The sequence below is a fragment of the Balaenoptera borealis genome, assembly GCF_965194805.1.
Source record: "Balaenoptera borealis genome assembly, chromosome: 8".
NCBI classification, from domain to species: Eukaryota; Metazoa; Chordata; class Mammalia; order Artiodactyla; family Balaenopteridae; genus Balaenoptera; species Balaenoptera borealis.
Genome location: NC_138865.1, coordinates 81,318,394 through 81,330,719, shown reverse-complemented (window position 1 = coordinate 81,330,719; position 12,326 = coordinate 81,318,394). Strand labels below are relative to the sequence as shown.

Genomic DNA, 12,326 nt, shown 5'->3' with positions numbered 1-12,326 from the left:
AGTTTACGAAAAGTCATCCAACTAAACTTTACATTTCATAGAATACAGAGACTGCCTGATTTGCGAGACTAAAATGGGGGGAGGAAAAGAAACCTGTCAAGGCAAAAAACCCTCCATATTTTCGTGTTTTCAAGGGCAGTTGTCAACTTTTTTTCTATCTACAAAATCTCAATGGTAAGTGACAAAGTGGAAAATGTGCCAAACTATATTATTTGACCTCTTTTTGGTGGTTCAGATGTGCAAAGAACTTAATAGATTGGAACATATGCTTTATTTGGGGGGGGGGGTGAAAAGTGATTAATGTGTGTGGACCAAGATTTGAGAGCAATCTGCGATTGAAAGCGATCACAAAAGCCTCAATTTTTTATGAGTTCTCTAAAGGAAGAGACCTTGGTTTCATGTGAGGGAGGCTAGAATTATGTCCCTCAGAGGTAATGGTGACTATCTCTGCTTAATTCACAGCAATCAAATAGTTGACTAAGAGGCAAAATTTCTGAATCTGTACCACAACCTGGTGCCAGAACATGGGGAGGGGGAAGGGTAAGCTGGGACGAAGTGAGAGAGTGGCACTAACATATACACACTACCAAATGTAAAATAGATAGCTAGTGGAAAGCAACCGCATAGCACAGGGAGATCAGCTCGGTGCTTTGTGACTACCTAGAGGGGTGGGGTAGGGAGGGTGGGAGGGAGACACAAGAGGGAGGGGATATGGGGATATATGTATACACATAGCTGATTCACTTTGTTATACAGAAGAAACTAACACAACATTGTAAAGCAATTATACTCCAATAAAGATGTTAAAAAAAAAAAAAACACTGAGTGTCTCTCATCACTGATACCGTGAAATGAAAGAAATCACTTGAGGCCTGAAGGGCGCTGCTATTTTCCACATCAAGACATTTCGCCAAGAGGATGCACAGGCATAGAGGTCAGGGAGAGCCTCATTCCTGCTCTCAGTTATCCTTAGTTGGGGGATTGGAGGAAGGGGAAGCAATTAACCATTTCACTTCTGATCAGAGATAATTGTGTCATTAGAAGGGGTGTGTGTATATGTGTGTGTGTGTGTGTGTGTTCACACGCACGCCACTTGACTGATCAGAAATGAAACCCATGGCTGTGTTTCCTGACCCAGAATGGGAATTTTTATTCCTTAATCATATCCCCCTGGCTGCTTCACTGACCAGCTTCAGTGCAAGATTTGATGCGAGCACATTATTTACAAGAATTAAAGAGCTTGGGGAGTCGGATGGCGGAAGGAGGACATTTTTTTCACAGCAGCACTCACAAGCATCAATACTGCTAAAAGTCAGTCCGCATTTCCATCAAAACCTCCTGATTTGCAGCCATTTATAACTTGGCTATAAAAATCACTCCTAGGCTGTAATTCGGCAAATAGTGCCTCAGCTGAGGGGAAAATTGTCCCCTCTTGGTAGCTGTTGGCCTGTTTTGGTTTACCTTTTGTTTTAGTGATTTGAGGGAGACACACAGTTATTTGAAAGATGCTCTTTAAATGTAACCCTCAGGAGGCAAAAATGTTAGCACTTTAAGGCATTCATTTGTATTTCCACCTCCAGTGAAAGGGGTGACAGTTGACTCCACAGTTAATCCTGTCATGGTCCCAATTATTTATGGCATTTTCAGAAAGCAAAGACAATGGGCAAAGCCTTCCATTCGAAGGCAGTTAGTCAGCAGAAAGGCTCTAAATACCTGTGAGGTTTGTATTTCCCGAGCCACCTCGAAGGACAGGCTGTTGACTGTTGTCTCAGAACTAATTTCCTCCTGTGAAGACCAAATCAGTATGATAGCACTGGAGAGCTCAGCATTTTTAATTGCCTCAAGGTGCTTATTTGCAGGGAAGGGATAAACTCAGGAGGATCAAATAAGGAAGGGAGGAAAACTTGGCTCAGCCTCCCAAATGAACCAGATCATTTTCTCCTCTCATCACTTTCACATCTGTGATTTTCCTCCTTCCTCCCAAGAAAGGCACACGCTCTTCTCTGCCATTAAGGAGAGATGATTACTAGGGCCCGAGTCAGATGTCCCTGGCCTGTTTCTAGAGCCCCATTTGCCCTCGCCTGTGCACTTAAGAGAAGCCAGGAAGCTGGCAGCACCCTCTGCATCCCCAGTGTAAAGCCACCTGGCCGGCTGGGGCGCACCTGAATGGAAAAACAGAGAGACTGAAAGCACACTGGGGAAAAATAAGCCCTCAGCACTTAAGTCATGGGAGGAAGAATGTGACAGTTGGCACTAGCATCCAGACTCTAAAGAGTAACTAGCTTTCCCGCTGGGAGACCTGTGGAATTTCTAGACCCAAAGGCAGGCAGTCCTGGAACTCAACTTTCTGGGAGAGGAGGAAAGACGTTCGTGTCATTCCCTCTCATTCATCAACTCAGGGTATACTTCTTCAGATTCTTGAAACTCAACATTTATCTTTTTTAAATGTCCCTGGAAGAGGAAACTACTCCCATTTCACCAATGAGGAAAGCACAGACAGAAAAGCCAGCTGATGTGTTCTCTGGGCCAATGATGGAATCTTGTCTCCTCTGTCCCCATATGGGACTCTAGCTATCCTGGCCTGGGGGATGGGGAGGGAGGCCAAAATCCTCTTTAAATCTTTCGTGAGTTCTAATAAAAAGAAAAGAAGACATTTTAAGTCCTTGCACTTGGAGTCCAGCACTTACAGCACGACAAAGGCCCCTGCCCTGGGACTCATACATTCCAGAGCCCACTCTTGAATGCCTCCTATGGCTGGGGGCATATGCCTACCCGGAGTCTTTGACCTGTCCCCTTCAAGACCATGAACCCAGTATCTCCTGACCAAACAACCTCCACCTGCTCTGGACTTTCCCTTATCTGTCTTGTAGACAGAGCCAACAGGCACATCCTTGGGCCCAAGCTGTGGAACAGGGGTGGATGCAGAGAGAGCTTAGCCATGCCGGACGGAGTGCCCACACATGTGTGCGCGAAGCCCCTTGCAGAGCAGGACCAGGCAAGGTGGGGAGCGAGGAAGGGCTGGTGTGTACAGGGCTGCTTCTCCCCACAGGGCTATGTTCTGCACACAAGTCCGGGAATTCTCAATTCTCAGTATGCCGGAGACGTGACTCTACGATTATATCAAAATAAAAATTAACCATAAGCACACACACTAACATGAAGCCTTTAAGAGGCTTTTGCTTTTTACTCTCTTTCCTCGCTGGCCCACTGCCAAAGTCAGTTTTGCTAAGCTACTTTAGTTTCAGACTACTATTGAGCTTTTAATTATTGTATGTCCTCTCCAATCCAAGAATGCTTACTTAAAACTTACAGAATCCCATCTGGAAGACAAAAATCTAGCTTCCTAACCTCTACACATACAAAATCAGATTCCACTTGGATTCAAGATTAACGGTATCGTGAATCCCATTTATAACAACCTGACAAAGCTCTTGAAACACTTTGTCAGGTGGAACTATAGACCCCTGGCAGAAGAGGAAGAGTCAGGGCAGTGCCCGGAATGAGTGAACACAGGATGGAGGCCAAAAACACACTAGAGGGCAAAGCAGGCAGAGCACTGGGGCTCAGGGCACACACGGAAGCCAAACACGGCAGTTGGGAGGTGTCCATCCAGAGCCAGGGGTCATGCCAAAATCAGACGTCAGGGAAACGCAGCAGAGCAAAGCTAGATGAGCAGGAGGACAGCAGAAGCAGCCAGGTGAACCTACACGCATTGACATGGAGACCAAGAAGGAAGCAGTACCTCAATTTCCAGCACAGAGCAGAAGACACGAACTCCTCATGTCTCTATGGCACTTGTCAGGTTACAAAGCACTTTCGTATATAATATGGGCTTTAATCCTCACGTATGGCAAGTTATGGATTATTAACCCCATTTAAAGATGAAGAAACTGGGGGCTTCCCTGGTGGCGCAGTGGTTGAGAATCTGCCTGATAATGCAGGGGACACGGGTTCGAGCCCTGGTCTGGGAAGATCCCACGTGCCGCGGAGCGACTAGGTCCGTGAGCCACAACTACTGAGCCTGCGCGACTGGAGCCTGTGCTCCGCAACAAGAGAGGCCGTGATAGTGAGAGGCCCGCGCACCGCGATGAAGAGTGGCCCCCACTTGCCGCGACTAGAGAAAGCCCTCGCACAGAAACGAAGACCCAACACAGCCAAAAATAAATAAATAAATAAATAAATAAATAATAATTAAAGGTGCTAATAATTAAAAAAAAAAAAAAAGATGAAGAAACTGAAGCTCAAAGAGGTTCCTCACCTGACTCAGTGTAAACCTGAAGGAGAAAAGAGGAGTTCCTTGAGGCTGGGTCTTCTGATGCTCGACTGAAACGCATGCTCTTCTGACACCACAAGGCTTTAAACTCAGCACACACACCACACATGGGTTATGATGACAGCTCTCAGCTCACACAATGCTCAGACTTCCTGGGTTCCCTTTTGTTGTTTGCTGCGACTGGGATGGGAGGGGTGAGAAGAACCTTCGTACTACTTCTGGTTGTCATTTCTCGGGGAGCCATTTATGGCAGTTCCATGAGTCTGACCTCTGGCAGCACCCTAGACATATCATGCCAGCATCGAATTTATGACGATCCTAACTACTGCCATCCAATCTGCTAAGCTGTGCAGAGCACAGACATCAGGAAATATGTCTTTCTGTACTTACAATACAGGGGGACTTATTTGTTGTGGCAGCAAGGAGCAGAAAAGGACATTGCTCTTGGGGCCCTAAGGGGAAAAAAGATGATGCATGATGTAAAGTAGGGTATTAATCATGCCTGACACCTCTGGATAATCAGCTGGAGTTATCCTTGGGAACAATTGCTCTTCAAGGATGGAATGGGAGAATAATAAATGGGGAGGGACTTATCAAATGAGATGGTCTAACCTGATAAGATACTGAACTCTGTAGCTCAGCATCCTTCCTGGAAAGCTGGTTGCAATTAAATTCGAGAGTTGGAGGGTTGTCAAAAAGGTTGTTAATGTTTTGTTTTCCTTTCATCTCATCTGCACCGGAGTCATCCCAGAAGAAGCTCAAAGTCTGAGTTTAGGAGACCTACTCTCCGTCAAAGCTATTCTCCTCAAGGTCTGTAGCATCATGAAGCATTTCCTGTATTTCCTAGAGAAGGCTGGCATCATGGGCAAGTCTCCAGGCCAGCTCAGGCAGGGGTGGATCTTATTTCTGCCTGGGTATAGATAACTGCACTGTAGGATGTCTGACGAAACATGAAACGCAAGCCCCCAGATGGCAACCTGGTGCCACACAAAGTATGCGACGAGACACTCTCTTCGATGCCGAGTTGTGACTCAAATTAACCTCAAGCCAGGGGAAAATACCGGTCCCCTCTCCATGAGAGCACAAAGGAATGAAGAAAAAAAGCCTATGGAAGTCACCAAAAGAGAATCAGGTATTAAATCTAGTCCTTTCATAGCAAAATTCTACTACCAGGTGAGTGGCAAGTTGAACAACCTGTGATATTCATGAACATGTGAACATGATCCCTGAAGAGTCCAGTCAAACTGCAGTCACTTCTGTCTATCTATCTATCTATTTATGGCTGCGTTGTGTCTTCGTTGCTGGGTGCGGGCTTTCTCTAGTTGCAGCGAGCGGGGTCTACTCTTCGTTGCGGTGCAAGGGCTTCTCATTGCAGTAGCTTCTCTTGTTGTGGAGCACAGGCTTCAGTAGCTGTGGTGCACAGGCTTAGTTGCTCCGTGGCTTGTGGGATCTTCCCGGACCAGGGCTCGGACCCATGTCCCCTGCATTGGCAGTCAGATTCTTAACCACTGTGCCACCAGAGAAGCCCAAACTGCAGTCACTTCTATTGTTTAGAATTAATGCCAACCTCTGCCTACACTCACACATCTGAAAACACTTTACTATCTCAACCCTCTTGAACTTGAAAGGATTAAAATATAAAGTGGAGCCATATCTTTTATTGAATTCTTCATTTCCTATGTTACGAATCAGTTCTCAGATTTTTATTTTTAGTAAAAAATGGTCTACAACTCTATAGTCCTCTGCATTTCACAAAGAGCTTTTTTCACTTCAGTAGTCACAACTCTGCATTTTATTTCAACAAACAATGACTGATCACCTGTTTTGTGCCAGTCTCTCTTCCAGGCACTAGGAAATGCAAAGATGAGTAAGTTAAGAAGGCTGTCTTGAAATACCCAGAGCTTAAGAAGGAAGACAAATGCATAAATGGCTTATTATGTAATAAGAGCTGTGACAGAGATATGGGCAAAATAATATATGAACACAGATGGGGTCAAATGACTTTCCCAAGGTCAGACCATTGATACGTGGTAGAGGATGGAAAGGAATCCATGACTTCTAACTAAAATCTGGAATGGTTTCTACTGTACCAAAGCTACCTTCTTAGGTCAACCACACTCCTAGCCCTTCATTAAAGTCCTTTCAATGATTTAAAAATCATGCTTTATAAAAATTGTTAATTTGCTCTCTTTTGCACCTGCCCGTCAGATTCCTTTCTCCACTTAAGCCCATACACTGATTTGATTTCTCAGTCTTAGCCACTAACTCCCAGTGGCCACGCTTGACATTTTTTGCCCTTTAGGTTGTAACAAGATTCACCAGCCTCACCCAACCAAGAAATCCTTTGCTTCTTGCTTGCTCTCCATCTTCTGTACACTATATTCTGTTCGGGCTCTACCAGGCATGACCCTTCTTGAACAAGCATACCACAACTCAGTCACAGGAACATAGAATTCTTTAAGGCAATCACCATAAAGGAGGTTCCGCATTTATTCGAATGATGCTGTGATTGTTCATAGTCATATCACATTAGGAACTTTTCTTTTGGAGCTACACTTGGCATTTGCAATTCCTTTTGCTTTGAATAGCTGTAATGGCAAAACTTCAGCCTTTTGATGTTGGCTTTGATTTTTGGAAATAGTCAAAGATCCAGCCAGTGAAGATAATACCATCTGTCCTCAAAACAGGTTATTACCTTAATTAATTGACATTTGCTTTCTATAGTGGTTCATAAATGGACTCAATGAGTAATTCTGATATTTTTTGAACAACGTTACTATGACTGGAATACAAATATAACCTTCCATGGTGATTTCTTTATGGAGGTACAGAAGTCTAAGTATTAATATTTATTATTAGTGTAAATAGAAATTCTAAGTTATTTTCTTTTCTTACATTTTTGTTTGCATTGTTTTCAACTACAAAAAATGTACTGAAAGAAATGTGCACGTTCCCAAGATAACTTTTTAAAGTAAGGCCTATTTGGACATATGAAATCTACAATATTTGTCAAAATATGAGTTATTGTCTAGGTAAGTGCTTTACAGACAATGTTCTGTGATATCCCTAGAAGTCTGAAGGACCTCTCAGAGCCAAGAAGGGTAAAAATTAGGGGGCTGCCTCTTAGGAACAAACCCAAGTCCCCATTCCACCCTGCTCACCCTGAAGCTACCAATACAAGATGCTCTGTTTTATCCATTTTTCACATTGGCATTCTGGTTACATTTTGTTTAAAGATACAGTTTGCTGCTAAATCAATTTTGAAAGGCACTACTCTGAGTATAAATACTGCTCTTTCCACCACCCACATATCTCATGTATTCACACATTTTACTTATTTATTTCATTTTATTTTACTTTGCTAAGTTACTTCCCTGGGGCTAAAGCTGATTTAAAGTGATGAGAATGTTCTGAATTTCCACCGATTAAATATGTAAAGATTCAAATGCAAAAATGTCTGTTCTGACACTGAAGAGTGACAGAAATCAGTTTAGCATCTCAGTGAAGATTAAGAATTTCAGTAAAGGGCATTCAGGCTACCTGGTAAAGGTATAGCAAAACAGTTTAGTGATTAAAAGATGATTCAAGGGGGCTTCCCTGGTGGCGCAGTGGTTGAAAATCTGCCTGCCAATGCAGGGGATACGGGTTCGAGCCCTGGTCTGGGAAGATCCCACATGCCGCAGAGCAACTAGGCCCGTGAGCCACAACTACTGAGCCTGCGCGTCTGGAGCCTATGCTCCGCAACAAGAGAGGCTGCAAAAGTGAGAGGCCCGCGCACCGCGATGAAGAGTGGCCCCCGCTCACCACAACTAGAGAAAGCCCTCGCACAGAAACGAAGAACCAACAGAGCCAAAAATAAAAATAAATTAATTAATTTAAAAAAAAAAAAAAGATGATTCAAGCCCATACACCAACTAGACTAGCAATGAGGTCCTTAAAATCTTCTGGATACCACTACACACCTACTAGAATGGCCAAAATCCAGGATACTGACAGCAACAAATATTGGTAAGGATATGGAGCAACAGGAACTCTCATTCTTTGCTCGCAGGAATGCAAAATGGTACAACCACTTTGGAAGACAGTTTGGCGGTCTCTTACTAAACTAAACATGCTTTTACCATACAATCCTGCAATCATGCTTCTCGGCATTTACCCAAAGAAGCTGAAAACTTACATCCACCTGAAAATCTGCACACCACTGCTTGTAGCAGCTTTACTCAGACTGGCAAAACTTGGAAGAAACCACCAAGATGTCCTTCAGTAGGTGAATGGATAAATCAACTGTGGTACATCAGAAATGGAATATGATTCAGTGCTAAATGAGCTATCAAGCCAGGAAAAGACATGGAGGAAACATTAAATGCATATGACTAAGTGAAAGAAGACAACCTGAAAAGGCTACATACTGTACAATTCCAACTATATGACAATTCTCCAAAAATATGGAGACAGTAGAAATGTCAGTGCTTGACAGGGGTTGAAGGAAGAGAGGGATGAATAGATAGAGCACAGAGGATTTTCAGGGCAGTGAAAAAAAAAAAACAAAACTCTGTATGATGCCATAATGATAGCTATATGTCATTATATATCCAAATCCATAGAATCTACCAAACCAAGAGTGAACTGTAATGTAAACTATGGACTTTGAGTGATTATGATTTATCAGCATAGGCTCATCACTTGTAACAAATGTACCCTCTGGTGGGGGATGCTGATAATGGAGAGGCTATGCCTGTTTTGCGGGGAGGGGGTATGGGAGAAATCTCTGTACCTTCCCCTCAAACTTTCTGTGAACCTAAAACTGCTCTAAAAAGATAAAGTCTTAATAAAAACCATCATAGTAACACCTCCATCTCTAGAGGAATACAAAATATGTGATAAAATTCAACAGCTCTTCCTGGGGGTGAGGGGTGGGGAGGAGGCACCACTTAGAGCATGAGGAATAGGAGGAAACATCCTTAAGCTGGTAAAATGAATCTCCTTAAATCCTACAGCAAGCTTAATGGTAAAACATTTGAATTACTCCTTGTAAAAGCAGATTTCTATTGAGTTATTTGTAGTGAGGCGGATGGACCGAGAGTCTGTCATACAGAGTGAAGTAAGTCAGAAAGAGAAAAACAAATACCGTATGCTAACACATATATATGGAATCTAAAAAAATAAAATAAAATAATAATAATAATGGTCATGAAGAACCTAGGGGCAAGACGGGAATAAAGACACAGACCTACTAGAGAATGGACTTGAGGATACGGGGAGGGGGAAGGGTAAGCTGGGACAAAGTGAGAGTGTGGCATGGACATATATACACTACCAAACATAAAATAGCTAGCTAGTGGGAAGCAGCCGCATAGCACAGGGAGATCAGCTCGGTGCTTTGTGACCACCTAGAGGGGTGGGATAGGGAGGGTGGGAGGGAGGGAGACGCAAGAGGGAAGAGATATGGGGACATATGTATATGTATAACTGATTCACTTTGTTATAAAGCAGAAACTAACACACCATTGTAAAGCAATTATACTCCAATAAAAATGTTAAAAAAAAAAAAAGCAGATTTCTATTTAACATCATACGGAAGACAATGGCCAGCTCAATAACAAAAAGGAATAACAATTGAAAAGAAACAAAGCTGTCATCATTCATTGATCAAGTTCATTAATTATACTGCTCAGATCCTAGATATCCTTTCTGAAGCCAATATTAAAAATTGTCATCTTCTGTTGAATCTCAGTGGTGGGTACATAAGACTCCATTACATGATTTTCTGTACTTTAGGTTTGGGATCTTTTTTGTTTTAGGATGCTGATTTTGATTTATTTATTTATTTTTGGCTGTGTTGGGTCTTCGTTTCTGTGCGAGGGCTTTCTCTAGTTGTGGCAAGGGGGGGCCACTCTTCATCGTGGTGCGCGGGCCTCTCACTATCGCACCCTCTCTTGTTGCGGAGCACAGGCTCCAGACGCGCAGGCTCAGTAGTTGTGGCTCACGGGCCTAGTTGCTCTGCGGCATGTGGGATCTTCCCAGACCAGGGCTCGAACCCGTGTCCCCTGCATTAGCAGGCAGATTCTCAACCACTGCGCCACCAGGGAAGCCCAGGATCATTTTTAATTTAAAATTTAATACGTTTTAACTTAAAGAAAGTTTAAGAAAAATACCTGCATCTTGCTTAAGTAAAAATAACCACCAGGGTGGTATCTTTAACATATTCAACTGAAACTAAGGGAGAGAAATAATTTTCAATCCTTAATTCTTTAAATAAATATTTAGTAATAGCAATAAAGATCAGCTAAAATATAACATGTACCACAGATTAAAACAATGCCTAAGAGAGCATTCCCAGGAAAAAGATCAATTTCATATTTTGTGACTTGTCCCTTTGGCCTATGGCTTGTGACATAAAAGTCTAGAACAGAGCTGTCCACATTTGAACATGTGGGCTCAGCTTGCTTCAAGATATGAAAAGCAAGACTTGTGAGATTGAAAACAAATTTTCATTTATTTGTGGACATAAAAAAATGCAAGTAAGGCTAAATCTCTTACAAAGCATTTGGGTAATCAGAATTAAAACATGAAGAAAAGGATAATTTATGACTTGGCTAATTGTTTTTTCTTCTTAGCAGTCATAAGTAAATTTATATATACACATATGAAATATAGAAATATTTTACTAATATAGAAAATACCTTACAAATATATCACAATCCCACTAATTTCTAGAGCTGCGGTTCTCAGCCTGAACTGGAGTGGCTCCTCCAAGATGTACGGCAGGTCCTTGAAAGGAGGCTTGGCATGTCCCATTCCCCCACAGCTAATCATGTCACTGTAGTCTCTGAAGAGAGCATTACCTAAGTGATGGAATCCTGAATCAAGGGGAATATTAACCTCCATGTTGAGGAAAGGTCAAACCTTCATGTTTGAAACACTATCTAAGTTATCAAATTATTATTGGGAGAAATGCGGCCTTCTGCTGCTTTGAACAGAGATGATTAGAATGGGGTAGACATCTGAGTGAGTGATTCTATAACCTCATTTTACACGACTTGGTTTGCTGCCAGTGTTTGTAGTAGTCAGATTTAATTTTAGTGACACCATGAAATGTAGTGTGTTGCACATAAAATATTAATGTAGCACATAATTGGGATGTTCAAAATAGCCAAGTTTATGTACACTGATAAATACTGACTTGGTGAAATGCTCTGTCTAGACCACCCCCTACAAAAGAGCAAATTATAATATCTATTCTAATTCCAACTTACTTAAACTTCCTCTGATGTTTCTCTCCTGTTGATGTACATTAGAAGGACCCAACCAGTTTATGAGAACAAGCCCTCTTCTTTGGGATAACAAGAGAGTGGATCTAATAATATAGGACTAGACAAATTAATATACCTTATCAGGAAACGGCAGTAAAGCTTTCCCTGTAGTTTTGTTCCTTCAAAGGCCAGCTAGCTCAGGCAGCTTACTCTCATCACCCAATCTGTGTGGATTTATCACTGACCTGTGAGTTTACACTGGACTTTTTCAAATTTGCTAATAAATAACTACTTTATGGAGCCAGAAGAAAGGGACTGACCATAAGTAGCAGGGCAGTAACAGGAAACTTTCATACAGTAAGTAAATTTTTCAACCCCTTCTTACTCTCTGGTCTGAGGATTGTACAGCATGGAAGAGTCATTTTCACAACCCTAAAATCTATAAAGAAAGCACAATATTGTGGTAGGGCCTGGACAGTTTCTGAAATTTTCACTTGGATGTTGCTCTTCTTGTAGGGCTAAAATTTTCTCATTGATCCCTGGTTTGCTTAAGATTTATCTTTGTTATTGTTTTCTGCTATCCTCTTTACACACACTTAGAGCCATGCCTTGGGAGGCTGTTTACTTGGTGTTGGGGAAGTCCATCTTAAAATGTTTCCCCATCCAGTCTGTCATCTTCATAGCACATGGGGACATATGGAGTCCCTGTGCACACAGCACATCTTAGACAAGCTCCCATTAGCACTTCATAAATGCTATGCAAGAAAAATTAGAGCGAAGGATCAAGTCCTCGGAAATAG

General features: G+C 42.3%; 1 pseudogene across 1 annotated transcript in view; it reads right to left on the bottom strand.

The window, feature by feature from the left end:
- Nucleotides 1–12,326, bottom strand: part of LOC309633095 (putative zinc finger protein 487 pseudogene) — a 276,450-nt pseudogene that overhangs the window by 206,736 nt on the left and 57,388 nt on the right. The gene's annotated exons all lie outside the window — the stretch shown is intronic.